Below are 14018 nucleotides of genomic sequence, written 5' to 3'. Positions count from 1 at the left end.
TTGACGAAATCTCGTCTCGTCGGGTAAAAGATTCATAGTTGAAGAAAGTGGTGATGGCTGAATGCTTACTGTGCATCGATATGAACTGGTGGATCAACGTTAGACACTAGATTGCACGCGCCGGAGCATTGCGTAAATCCGACTCAAACCACAGGCGCTCACAAACCGGCCGTGCGAATGAAAGCAAACGGGTTGTCAGCGAATCGTTTGGTGAACACACAGCCCGCTGCAGCGAAAAGAGCAGCGGACCGTGCCAGGAGCGCGATATTCGCAAGTCGCGTCGATCTCACTCCGTGGTCGTTTCCTTACAGGCTTCTCCGCAGGTTACACTGCGCGTCCCCCCCTACACGTAGGCGCTGGAATCGATGCGCCAAATGTCGGCGCTCATTATCGTCACGATGCACTACTTCGCTTCGCCTCTCCTAGACGGCAGCAGCATCTGAAAAGAGGGATATAACGCGCGTTTGTCATCCTTTGTACGCGTCTATTAATGAAGATTATTGCCAAAAGATTTCAGAGTGTGATCAGTATGATTGTCGGGCCACATCAGACATGTGGCATTAAAGGCCGCAGTATTGAAACAAACATTCACGTAGCGCGAAGTGCCTTGCAGTGCTGTGACATGTTTTTTTGTAAAGTAGCCATGTTACAAGTAGATTTTGAGAAAGCCTTTGATCGCGTCTGTCATGGGATCCTTTCTTCAGTTTTGAAGCATATAAACGTTGGATATGTTATTTTAAAGGACGTTAAGATGGCGTATCATGGTTGTTTCACGCAGCTGATAATTAACAAAAGTGTTACCGAGTACATTCCAGTGTTGTCATCAGTCAGGCAATGGTGCCCTGCTTCCCCATTGTTGTTTTGTATTTTTCTAGAACCCTTTTGTTTAAAGATTATCAATGATAGTTATGGACGAGGTTTTGTGTTGCATGCAAGCGAAGTCAAGCTGCTAACGTATGCTGATGATGTGGCCATATCCTGCACAGACGAAACAAGTGTGAGTAGAGCTGTCATGATAACCAAAGAATTTTGTGACGTCACCCAAAGCTCAGTCAACTGGCAGAAGTGTGCCGGGTTTTGGCACGGAACCTGGGAATCAACACCGACTGTATTTGAACGCGTAAACTGGACCATCACGCCTGGGCGGTACCTGGGGGTACCGATGGAGAGTATTTGGACAGCAATCACTACTGGCAAGGCGAAACCCAAAGACTGCGCGACAAAGCCACAATGTGGGGGGGCCGTGCATTGTCCGTCTTTGCAAGGGCCACTGTCTGCAACTTGTTTTTTCTGGCGAAAGTGTGGTTCGTAATGCAAGCTATTCACTGTTCCCGTGTTCATGTGAATAGGTTGCATCGTATTTTTGCTGTCTTTATTTGGAATTAAACATGGGAACGCATGAGCCGAAGTTCTCTTTTGCGAAGAGTGAAGCTGGGAGGGCTCGGGCTAATCGCATATATACGTAAGACAGATTGTTAATCGTTTTATATTCTTAAGGGACTCAAACGACCCTTTCTTGAGAAGTTTTTTCCAAGTTGCACTTGCCAATGCTTTACCGCAGTTCATCGTTTCTTCATGCAACGAGGAATGGCCTACAATTAGAGGTTATCTGAAAGAAGTAGTTGACGCAGTTAGATTCCTTTCTGTGCGGTTTTCTTTGGATTATCTCTCAAATGTTTGCAGGAAGGGTTTGAAAAAAGATCTGAAAGAAATTCTCTTTCCTGTACCTCTATACCGAGCAGTGTACTCTGCAGGCCGAGGACATGATGTTTCGTCCAGGGTGAAAGCTATGGTAATCCCAGCCTCTGTGAAAACCTTATTTTTTAAATTGCACACCAACACACTCCCTGTGAAAACATGGATGGAAGAGCGAGGTCTTTTTGTTGCTTGGAACAACTTGTGCGTTCTTTGTCAAAAACCTGAAAGTACAGAACATGTGTTTATAGACTGTTGGGATGCCGTTTTCTTTTGGGACGTCCTCATGAGAACCCTAAAGAAGGAGTATCCGGTGACAACCTATGACCTATGGAATCAGGTTCCTCAGTGTAAACAATGAAGGCGATGTACCGCATGATATGATCATGCTTTTAGGATCTGGCGCTCTCGAATGGCGGTGCGCCATGCGGATGTCAATGCGCAAACTGTGAGCGCATATTTCAGGGAAAAAGTGAACTATCTGTGCGAGTTGTACAAAGTGGAAAATCGTGACGCGGGAATTTTGCCCGTGCTTCAAAAACTGACATCATTTGATGTTTACAATAGTTTCCGCCAGCCAAAACATGGCAGGCGCTTTTTGTTACAACGCTGACTTGTAAAAATGTAAAAAAAGGAAATAAAGACAAAAAAAAAGTCCATAGCGCAGTCGGGAGCGCGGTTCGTACCTGCCGTTGCGGCGAAAGAGATCGTGGTTCAAATCCCGGCGCAGCCGCGTCAGTCAAAGTTTTCTGGCGATGTCATTTAGGTGACGGATATGACGTCAGTCAGATTTTGGTGGACCACGGTATAAAACACTTTCATTTAAGAGGTAAAAAAGACGTTTAGGCTTCCATACAGAAGCCTTGTTCACTGAGCAAAAAGGCGCGAAGCTCGAAGCTCTTAAGAAGTGCGTGGAAGTACTCGCCCCAGGCATATTGCATACGTAGGCGGGAGATTCCCTGCATTGTGATTCAGGTTTTTTTTCGGTAGTTTGAATCATCAGGGACATCGCGTGACAGCCATTTCCTTCCTCTGGCGATAACCGACGCTTCGTTCCAGCCTATTTTGTGTGCCGAGGCTTCCACGTGTTCCGCAAGCGCATTCTACGCCATCTTCTTGTTTTTTACGGCATCCTTGTGTTCGCGCAATCTTCTTTCGAAGTTGCCGCTCTCGCCAATGTAAGAATAGTCGCAGTCTACGCTGGGAATTTTGTACACCCTGAATGAACCCTGAACTCTTAACCTCAATGCAGGCAATCTCCCGCCTACGTATGCAAGATAAATGGGGCGATTTCTTCGGCGCACTTCTTAAAAACTTCGAGCTTCGCGCCTTTCCGCTCAGTGAACAAGGCTTCCGTACGGAAGCCGAAACGTCTTTTCTACCTTTTTAAATAAACATTTGGTCGGCGGTCACCAGTTTCTTCAACTGTGAAAAAGACGATGTTACGCATTAAGCGCAATCTTGTTTCAAAACGGGTGCGCTCTTTGATATCCGGGTCCGTCACTTCGGCTGAGCGATACAAAACATGAGATATTGCCGTTCCTAACTTGTACCCGAGTATAGGGACCGGGCGGCCGTTGTATGGCACCACCGTCGTTTCAGGGAACAGCACCGCCCGTGGCGAACCGCTCGTCAGTGGAATGCCGGTGGCGGTCAGCGCAGCGTAGTTGTGCATGGCTTTCTGTCGTTTTCTGCGGTGCGGCTGGCAAAGCTAACGTAACCCCACGTGCATTTTTCAGATCGGTAAATCTTGAGTGTGGATGTCACGTTTACGAGGCATGCCATGTGTGTTATTTACGCCCATACTCAGTATTTACCAATAGCAGACGACGCTCAATGCGCCAAGCTCGAAGTCAAGCTGGAAGTGATAGTTCGTTGCTTCATGCAATTTTTCCATGCCTGCATGCAGTTTCGCGAATCGAGGAGTATATTGCCGCGAAATGCTCCCACAAAGCCGGTGTGTGCAACCGATCTAGGAATGCTGCGGCGCTGGCCTTTGGCAGTTGATGACGAAACGGCGCCGACGTCGTGCACAAGCGAAAGACAAAGTTGGAGGGTGTCTTCGAAGATTTACCTCAAAACAGAAATTGTGACGGACGACGCTTCTGTATCTTCATTACCTACGGCTGAAACGTGTTTACGTTCACAGAAATGCTCTTTACAGTCATCGAGAATCGTTGATAGAATAAATACCGCATGATAGTAGAATGTTATTGCTTGTCGTGGAGAAGCATTGCTTTACAAGAATTGCAATGGTTGCTGGCTAGTTGGTAAATGGTTTTTCAAAAACCAATTCCTGCGTGGCTGAACGACGCAAGACAGGAAGGTGCCCGAAACCTGTACTCAGCTTCACAACTGAATGGTGCGGTCGGTTTATAAGCTGCCACTTACGCTTGAAAAATCATGCACACCTCCGTCTAACGACGATGACGGTGTATCGCAAAGCTCTATCGCATGGGTTTTTTTGGTTGCCTTCTGGATTTAAACTTTGACTAGTTAGGCGTCGAATTTGACCAGCACGCAGTTTGGTCTTTTGATCGCAGCGTCTTTGACTTTGACCATTTCCCATTCGATTTCTCACGAAGAAAGCTTTGTGTACAACCATCATAATCATTAGACGGAGAGCTAGATGATTATGCTGTTTAATTTTGAACATCCATTCCCCCTCTCCAAATCTAAACTTTTTCCAGCGTGTCGTAAATGTGTCTGTGGTGGAGGACTCGGGCTCATGCACCCATAATTGAGGCAACTAATCGCGCGTTTTTGGTGTCTTCACCAGGCATTACACGATTTTTTTGGGTACTGTGTAAAGAATACTTAAGCATTCAAAAACACCGGCTGACGTTAACACTGCCACATTTTCAAATATCGGTGCCAGCCTTTATTCTACGCAGGTGGTAAAATGGGAAGAGGAGGATGGATGGTTTGTAGCTTGGGCTGTTGAGTTGGTGAATAACTTTGGATCTTGATAAAATGATCACCACAAACGTGGGATTTCCACTTCGGCTTTCAGGCTTCCATGCTGTCACAGTGTCGCTCACTAAAACCGCGAAGGTACAAAGCTCACGGTCACAGAAAGTGTGAACTACCGCAACATTTCTACGGGTACACGGTAATCCATCTGGTATGCAGGTGCCTTTCTATTTAAAGCACACGTATCGAGGTATCCCAGCGCTAAGGCTGGCGTGGAAACCTTAGTCATTGAAACCAGTGAAGATAATTTAAAGTGGTAGAAATGAATTCTAATATTGCTAATAGTATTATTCCTACACAGATCGCGCGGAGCCAGGCGCAGAGCGCTGCAAAAAGCGCTCGTGTCAATGTAGCCCTTCCCCAACCTTATAAGCATCCATTAAGTTTGCGTAGCCGTAAGTGCATTTAAGAAGAAAATAATACTAATAATAGTAGTTTTATTCGTACTCAGAACGGGTGGAGCCAAGCGCAGATCGCTGCAAAAAGCGCTCATGCCATTGCAGCCGATACCCAACTTTAGACGCGTCCGACAAGTTTACGTAGTCATTACTGCATCTAAGAACCCAACACATCTGTTTAGACTTCGTTTCATCTCACATGTCTGCTCACAACGCCACCAAAACATACAAAGCACCGAAGCAAACACGACAAAAACAATGGGAGGCTGTGTAGTCCAATGCACCGGCTCATTCCACTGACGAGGGGAGCGCCGAGTGGTGGCGCCACCCGTCCAGCTGCCCATTCCCTATAGAGACAACGCATGCTGGTCGTCCCACTCTTTATTGAAGGGGCCATAGAGACGTAATACCGGTTTGGTTAATCGAAAAGCTGCTCTGTCCCGACATCAGTGAGTCAAATTTAATCACGAACTTCGAGTAAATAATATAAAATGTAACAAGAAAAACTGATTAGGCAGCGGCGGCTCTTCAGCCACTTTCCGGCGATATCTGTATGACGTCACATAATCTTGTTGGTGCGACTGGTGGCCGCCGACATGAGCCCCCTACAAAAAAAAGTGACTGGCCGATTGTAGTGCGGCCTCTATAGGTCCGCTTGATAAGTCAAACCCGATTATAACGAACCCGGGTAGAGCGAAGTATGCTATATATGGAACAAAACCAAATCCGTTACGAAAATGCATGCTAAACCTATTCCTTATACAGTCATGTCTGGTTAATATGGACGCCTTCGTTCCCCAGAAAAATCGTCCATAATGTGAGTTGTCTATAATAACGAATCAAGGTCGAAAACACACACTTTAAGGAACACATGATGAGGGCGTCTGTCTTTTAAAGTGGCATAACTTCTTTTTTCAACTGAGCGGAAACCTCGGTCCGTTTACGCTTAACATCAGCAATTGCCTCCGCTGAACTGACCAGAGAAGCCGTACAGCCTCGTCTTTTACGCGAATCAAATATTGACAGGAACTTATATCGCCCTCTTATCCTGAGCCTCAGGACTTGCTCTCTCCGGCGTATGCCGCACCGCGCAATCTTGTTTGATGAGAAAAGGGTGTCACCCTGTCGTTCACTACCCTAGAATGTTGTTCCCCGATCCCGAATGTTCCCTATCTAATTCGATGGTACTGCAAGGAAGAGCGTTCGAGATAAATGCGTGCTTCGGCTTTGTATGCTTCAGCAACAGTGAGTTCCCGGCACGCGCTGAGGCCTCTGGGGGTCAACAGTCATTTTTTTATATTTTTGCTTTGTGGACCCGTGTCCATAATAACGAGACAAAATTGCCTGTATTTACCCGTCTCGTCCCCAAAATAGCCGTCCATAGTCCGGACTGTGGGTTTCTATAATAACGGGGCAGAATTGCATGGCGATAGACCGGTCGCCGAACATTTCGGTCATATTGCGGGGTTTCCATATTAACGGGGTCCATATTAACGAGACATGGCTGTAACGAAGATATATGGAACTCGGCGCGCCTACAATTGCACCCGAAATGCATGGAATCTCGGAGCGGCGATTGAGATGTTGAGACTCGCATGGGGCGACGGGACGCCCGACACCTTCCGTTACTGTTTCCGACGCACGGGATTCACGACGGAGCCTATCCAGTCAACCAATATTGATTCGATAATGAAGGACATGGACTTGAAGTTGTGCTAACGATGTCTTCGCCAAAAAGAAAGTGAAAACAAAAATCACCGCTCTTTTGCGAAGTAGGAAGTGAAGGTGGAAAGTAGGTTTATGCCATGCAATAAATGGATTGTTTTGTGTAAGGTAATGACATACTTTATGTGTTCTTTTCTCAATGTGAGATTGGCAGCGGGGGTCCGTGTATCGCGAACTCGTAACAAAAAAAAATCGTTACAGACGGGTTCGGCTATCGAACTATTGGATATATCGAACTAATCGCGACACATATTACAGTTCGCTAGAAGTGGGTTTGACTGTTATGACTTGAACACTAACGTCTACGTAGCACACGGTTAGCTGTGTTTTGCTGCTGTCCGATATGACGTCACTCCCGCCCATATTAATTCGCTGTAGCGTGGAATTTGAAAGTTCTGCTATATAAACTGCATTTTTTTCCGTTGAAAAAACGTCTTTCGGGGCTGGAATGGAGCTGAGTGAGCTACCCGAGGCTATTTCTTTCAAACCGAACGAAGGTGCATTTTGTCTTTATGGCCCCGTGGAGCAAATAGCTCGTCTGCGTTCCGCCCAAGCAGCAGCTGCGCAACATCGCAATTGGAGCCCGCATGCGTTGCCGCCGGTGGCCGCACATCGTTCGCGTGGCCCAGTTTCGAGGCTCGGTCTAGTAACCTCGTGAAGAGCGGAACACTGTCAGCGAGGCAGTTTGGCGAGAGGAAAAACCCTGCACGCGGGTACTTGAATTACAGCATGGGATTACTAATTAGCGAACATCGTCACACCGAGAGAACTGAGCAGCGGGTAAACCCGCTTGAAACAGGTATTTTTTTCTTTTAAAAGTAACGGAAATTTTAAAACTCGTATTACTTATAGTGTGTAGCACCTTAATTCTTACACCGGAGGTCGGGGCTACAAGAGGAAGCAAGCCGCCTTTGAAGCTTACTGCCTTCGATGCCTCGAGAAATGGTGTAGACACGTATGAAGCCAGTAATTTTCTCCGAATAGGGCCCCTTCACAAGGAAATCACTTGTGAGGTCTTTTAAATACGAAGCATCTCTTGCTCGGGGGATGTCACTTGTCCGTGCCCCGTCCGCAGCCCCTCTTATGATGATTGTTGCAGGATGCCCCTAGGGATTGGCAAACGAAAGAATCCATCACAAGATAGCTTCGCGTTCAACCACCATCGTCATCTTCCCGTAGTGGAACCGCTGAAAAAGAAGAAGGAGAAGAAGACAAAGCTGCGAAGAGGAGTGCATGTACGTTGCTCTCAGCCGGTGCACCAACGTCAGCAACCTTTACCTCACCATCGCTATCGGAGACTACCGATTCTACCACAGAGACGACAACATCGACAAGAACATGATGGACGAGTTTCGGCGCCTCGAGCACCACCGCCTACTCACCGTAACACAACAGTACTTGCGTGCCTTTACCACCGGTGTGGACCCGGACGCGAAATTCCCTATGGCGCTACTAAACACCAGATTACTCAACATAGCGGCAACACAATGGAACCACACGGAACCCCCATGATGCTTCGCATCCTCATCAGGGAAGATGGTGTAATTTTTTTAGGTTCTTTCTTTATGGTTGTTGTAACTTCTTCGTCTCGTGAAAAATGATATTCCCGTAAGACGCCAAAGAAATGTGTCTTTTCCCCCTGAACGATCTGTATTTTCCGTGGCTGTTAAGAGGTGATAGCAAGTATTATTTTTCGCGGACGCTCTCTCCGTGTTCTAATATTGTGAACCCGTGTCCGGAACGTGGCCTTTTGACGTAACAAGGCACTGGCCCCACAGACGTTACCTCCTGTATTTTTCAATGCCGGATGCATAGCCCGCTCCTCAATGGGCGTGATGGGGATGGCTGTTTTGATGACATACGGGTGGGGCCGCAAGAGTAACAGTGATAACCCGACTGTCCTGAATTTGAGAGTGGCTTGTGCCTAGTTGCCAAGGCAACCAATGCGCCAGGCGGAAAACGGAGCAGCTCTCACGAAAAGCGGTGCTCCTGTTAAGCGAGAACCCCATGGCGCGTTTCTGGCCGTGCAGCCGCGTCAGCAATGCCTGGCACGCGGCTGCCTCTGCCTCGTCTAGAAAACGACGTGCCGCAAGCTCTGAATTTCTAAGGCCTTGCTACTTGCGCCGACAGATTTCAAAGCGTTCAAATCAGCTGCCGGAAGGCCTCGTAGAGATGTTATGCTCACCACCGCTGCGAATATTTAATGCCCACTGTCATAAGCAGCGCCAGTGGAGGTTTGTAGCGCCATTTTCAGCCATATTATACGCTGTGTGCCCACATGTGTAAACGTTTCGCGCCTGAAGTTTCATTTTGACGAGCGGCAAAAAAAAATGGCCGCGTATCTGCTCCTTCCGTTTCAAATGTCGCCGAAAGAGGATAGTCGACTGGCGCCCCTGCCAAGTAAAGGGCTCCCTTCTCTTTCCCGCTCACTTCTCATGCTGTTCGCCTCCCGTCTCGTTCCTCCCATTTGATAACACGCTGGAGGTTTGCCTAAGTAAATTTCAATTTGCCGCGTTCTACTGCTCCAGGCCGGGTGCCTCGATGCCAGCGCTGCCGTACAGCGGAGACGCGCGTGATTGGAGGCACCCTACTACAATGTTTAGAGACCCCCTTGCCCTGCTCCACGTGCATTCCAAGCGGAACGTGGAGCCTATATAGTGGAACCTTTCCTTACTGTTGCCGTTTGATTTCTTAAAATTTATTGTCCAAGGGTACTGCGGGGAGTAATCTTTCATGGCGGTGGGTCCGCTTCATTTGGAACACCGGGAAGGGTTTGGATGAAGTTCATCATAGCCGTAGTTTGCTGAGCATACTGTTGTGTGAAGGTCCGGAGCTTGTCCATATCAGCCAACCGAGCGCGACGTTCTTGCTGTATGTCTGCGCGAATGAATTTCAGCACTTGCATAATATCGTTCGTTTCAGTACCCCGTTGTGAGGTAGCGGTACGCTTGACGCTAGTACTACGGCTCTTCCGTTGCTTCGGCATCGGGGGCAGGGGGTTACGGAGGGCCGACTTCGCTTGTGTAGTCGGAGATACAGTTGTGGGTGGTTGAGTACCGATAGCTGATGTTGCTGGCGCTGTTGTGCTAGGAGCTGTTTGGACGGGCACGGTATAGGACCCTTGGCGGTATGCTGCAATTTCAGCCTTGAGCTGCGCATTATCTTCACGAAGCAGATGCAGTTCAGAACGAAGGCTATCAAGCTGGGTTAGTACGGTTTGCAGAATCGAATAACCTGTTGGCGAAAGTGAAGGTCGGGAACCAGCTGTAGCGCTATCGGCAGTGCTGGTGCTCGAGGTGCCGTGAGAACGTACACGATCCGCCCAGGATACTCCATCTTGCACTTTGGAATAGGTACGAGGTGGGGAGGCAGTGCGGGCAGGACACGTGGGGTCCACCGCCAGATGACCATCTTTTTTACAAGCCACACAATAAAGTGTGCGCTCGCATGGCTCAGCTTCAGCATGACCGCGCCCACATTTGCGGCACACCGGTCGGTGCGGGCAGTACTTCGCCATCTGCCCGATGCTGTGGCATGCGAAGCAGACCATTCGCTTTGTCTGGTAAGGCGATACTTTAACTATAGCCATGTAATATTTTACCACGTGTGGTATCGTAGGGGAGTCGAAAGTCAGGACTGCTCGATTTGTTTTGCCTATTCGTTGCGCCGCCAAGACATCCGCTTGCTCGCTGCGGATCCAATTCAAAATTGTTTCATCTGAATATTCAGGTTCCACTGTAATTACTCCACGGGAAGTGTTGGCACGATTTGGGGAGTGTCTGACCTCTATGGGAAGGTTGACCAAACGGTTATTGGCGTGGAAGGAGAGACTCGTAGTTGCAAGGAGGCGGTTTGCGTGCTCCTGGTCATATAAAGTAATCTGAATGCAGTTTGCAGCGATGTCGTAGCGGTGCGTAGCGAGTTCAGCCATTTCGGGGGTGGGGGCAAGAGTGCCTAACAGATGTGCAAGGGCATTTTAGGTATATCGCGCACACTGATTTTTGTGAGTGGTCTCAACAAGAAAAGTGCTCGGGCCTACTTACCCTGTCTAGGCGAGTTATTGCAGTCTTCCGATTTGGCTTGACTCGAGTCCAGATCTTCCAGGGGCCGTCATTATCAGAATTGCTGCCGCCTTGTTCCATGACTTGACCGTCTGTGTCTTCAGGGGTACTAGTTGCAGGGGTGGAGGCTGTAGCTTGCGAGAGCGCCAACGGTGGAGAAGCGAGGACCAGTTGAGCGGGGGCCAGCAAGGTGCCACTAGGAGCATGAAGCGCCGATCTTGAAAGTTGTGGATGCTCTGAAGAAGACGGTGGTGCCGCCGACATCATGCGCGAGCACGCTGGAGGAGCAAGCGCGAGGAGTCCGAGCACGTGCGAAGGAGCGCGGTCGCAGCCGGCCGCCTCGCTGCCGTGCAAGAGGCTTAGCTGGCGGGCACAGTTCAATCGGCCAGGAATGCGTCACCCGGTGGTCAGATCCGCTGGAGACGAGCACGAAGGGGAAGCTGGTCACTTCGCGACACTTTAGAGCACACACTCAAGGTGATAACACCAACAAGTCCGGCACTACCAGAGGTCGAAGACGGAGCCTATGGAACACATGTCTAGCTTCTTCGAGCGCAGGTGGCGCAGGTGTTGCAGTGGAACTGTCGCAGTTTTAATCAATCGGCTCCCATTCTTTCAAGTCGAGTAGCGCAAATTCTGCCTGTTCTAATCCTTCTTCAAGAAACCAGATCCATGCGAAAAATTAGAGGCTACACAACTTATTCGGAACCATAACTCACCAAGGCAAAGTCCCATCTCCCACCCAACCATCAGTGGTGGAACAAGCGGCTGTCTTAGTGCGGTCAGACCTTGGTTGCTGCAAGGTGTCCGTCCCGGGCGAATGCTCAAAGAATCACGAAGTGGTCATAGTGCAAGTGCGCCTACCTGATGAAAAACCACTACTCGCGGCGTCTGTGTATTACCGCCCAGTCACCGGCTCTCAGAAATCTGTCAACTATAATTGGTTACGCCACCTTGTCTTGCAGTATCCCCACACCCCAATTGTCATCGGCGGGGACTTTAATGCGAAAAGCACTACGTGGGGATTCGACTCTACGGATGGTCGAGGCTCGTGCCTTGACGCGGCGATTGACGATTGCGGTCTCTCTCTTCTTAATGACCCTACGTTAGCCACCCGTGTGGGTCTTCATCGACGGCAGAAAAACACTTCGCCTGACCTAACCATTGCCACTACAGGAGTGATTCGCACGTGGAGCCCCTATACCACCACTTGGGGTAGTGATCATTATCCTATTCTTCTCACTCTCCGAGGCAAGCGCTTCCGCACTCGACAATATCTTTCGCACATTGATTGGCAAACCTTTCGAACCGCCCTCCGTATCCCTCAGAATGTAACCTTACCGCAGTTCACTGCTGCCATACACTCTGCGAAAGCACAGGCTACAGAGGAAATCTTATGTGACTCTGCAACACCCGCACTGGACGCTCATCTTACCAACCTGTGGAAGCGCGTGCAAACCCTCACGACTCGCTATCTAACCAACGGCAAACGTCACCGAGACCTGATTCGTATTCGTCGTCAGTACCAAATCATCCGACAATACCAGCGCTCCCTTTCCAACGAGCATTGGCATAGTCTCTGTGCTAAGCTCGGTAAAGAACGAGGCATTTCCAGGCTGTGGAGCACGTTTCGGAGCTTGTCGGGCAAGCGCAAGGGAAAACCTACTCTATTCGCTTCCCTCACTCTCCGGGACCCACCAGCGGACGTAGAACTTCGCCTGATAACGACTTTTTTTCCACGTGCCTCACTCAGTCCCCACCCTCCGCTGCCGACCATAATGGTTTCATACGTGGATAGAAATCTCGATGCCCCATTCACCATGGGGGAGTTACAAGCGGCTCTTCACCAGGGCAAACCACATTCTGCACCTGGTCATAATGGCGTGACATGGCAGCAGCTGCGTAACCCAGACGAGTCTGCACACTCAGTACTGCTAAACATGATTAACACTTACTGGGCCTCTGGTGACGTTCCGGACGAACTCAAACTGACACTGGTTCACCCGATACCGAAGCCAAACAAAGACCCTTCTGTGCTGACTAATCCCCGGCCTATTTCTCTTACACCCACCATCTGTAAACTTATTGAACGCCTGATCAACAACCGCCTTCAATATTATTTGGAATATGTACGCCCGTGGTTCCATCCGTTCCAGACTGGCTTCCGTCCTCACCTTGGTACTCACGATTGCCTTTGGCTACTGCGACGCGTTCTGAACCGTACGTCACGAGCTGCTAATCCAGATTATGTCCTCACTTTCGACGTGCGAAAAGCCTTTGACAATGTTAGTCAGGCAGCGATCCTTGAAGAGCTCGCTATAGCCTTTCCAAGCCAAAGAACCCAAAACTGGATCAGGATTTTTTTAGAAAATCGACCGATTTGGCTCCACAGCACGCATCCAGGATGGAGCCCCAGGACCTTTTATCTAGATAGGGGCGTTCCATAGGGCTCTGTCCTTGGACCCGTACTTTTCAATTTGGCCATGGCACGCGTCGCCCGCAACCTAGAACGGGACACTGCAGCTCGTTTTGCCATCTATGCCGACGACCTCACAGTATGGGTTGAGGCCGCCGACTACGACTGCACGGAGGACATGGCAACAGAATTGCAGGCGGCGGTGAACAGCCTTTCCACTACTCTTCCCACTCTCGGCCTTGAGTTAGCACCCGAGAAGACCGAATTTCTCCTGGTCCACGGTCTGCACCAGCCACCCACTAGTATGCATCATACAATTTACATCGGCGACACACCCATTTCCTCCCACTGTGGTCATATTCGCTTGCTCGGCATCCCCCTCGCCAGCCACAACAGCGCTCGACAGTGGATAAGTCAACTGCGGAAAAATTGGAAGCCAATGCTCCACTTAATCTCTCGTCTGTCAAACAAATTTGGCGGTGCCCACCAATCGGCGTGCCTCACGCTCTGTCGGGCGGTAGCGGTCGGTCGTCTCACTTATGGCGCTCCGGCCTACAGCCTATCCATGACTCATAAGAAATATTTAGCGGTCCTTTATCGGGCCATGCTCCGCACCATCACTGGACTTCCCAGGCATACCCGCATCGATGCTCTCGAACGGGCTGCCCCTATGCCTCCAATGGAAGAGATTCTCGCGGAAACTGTCGGACAACATGACCTTAGGCGGACATTAACGCCACAGGGGACTGC

Source organism: Haemaphysalis longicornis, unplaced genomic scaffold, assembly GCF_048455015.1.
Source record: "Haemaphysalis longicornis isolate Haplotype H1 unplaced genomic scaffold, Haemaphysalis longicornis Haplotype H1 scaffold_4, whole genome shotgun sequence".
NCBI classification, from domain to species: domain Eukaryota; kingdom Metazoa; phylum Arthropoda; class Arachnida; order Ixodida; family Ixodidae; genus Haemaphysalis; species Haemaphysalis longicornis.
The sequence above is the reverse complement of the archived record's forward strand: the minus strand, read 5'-3'. Positions refer to the sequence as shown.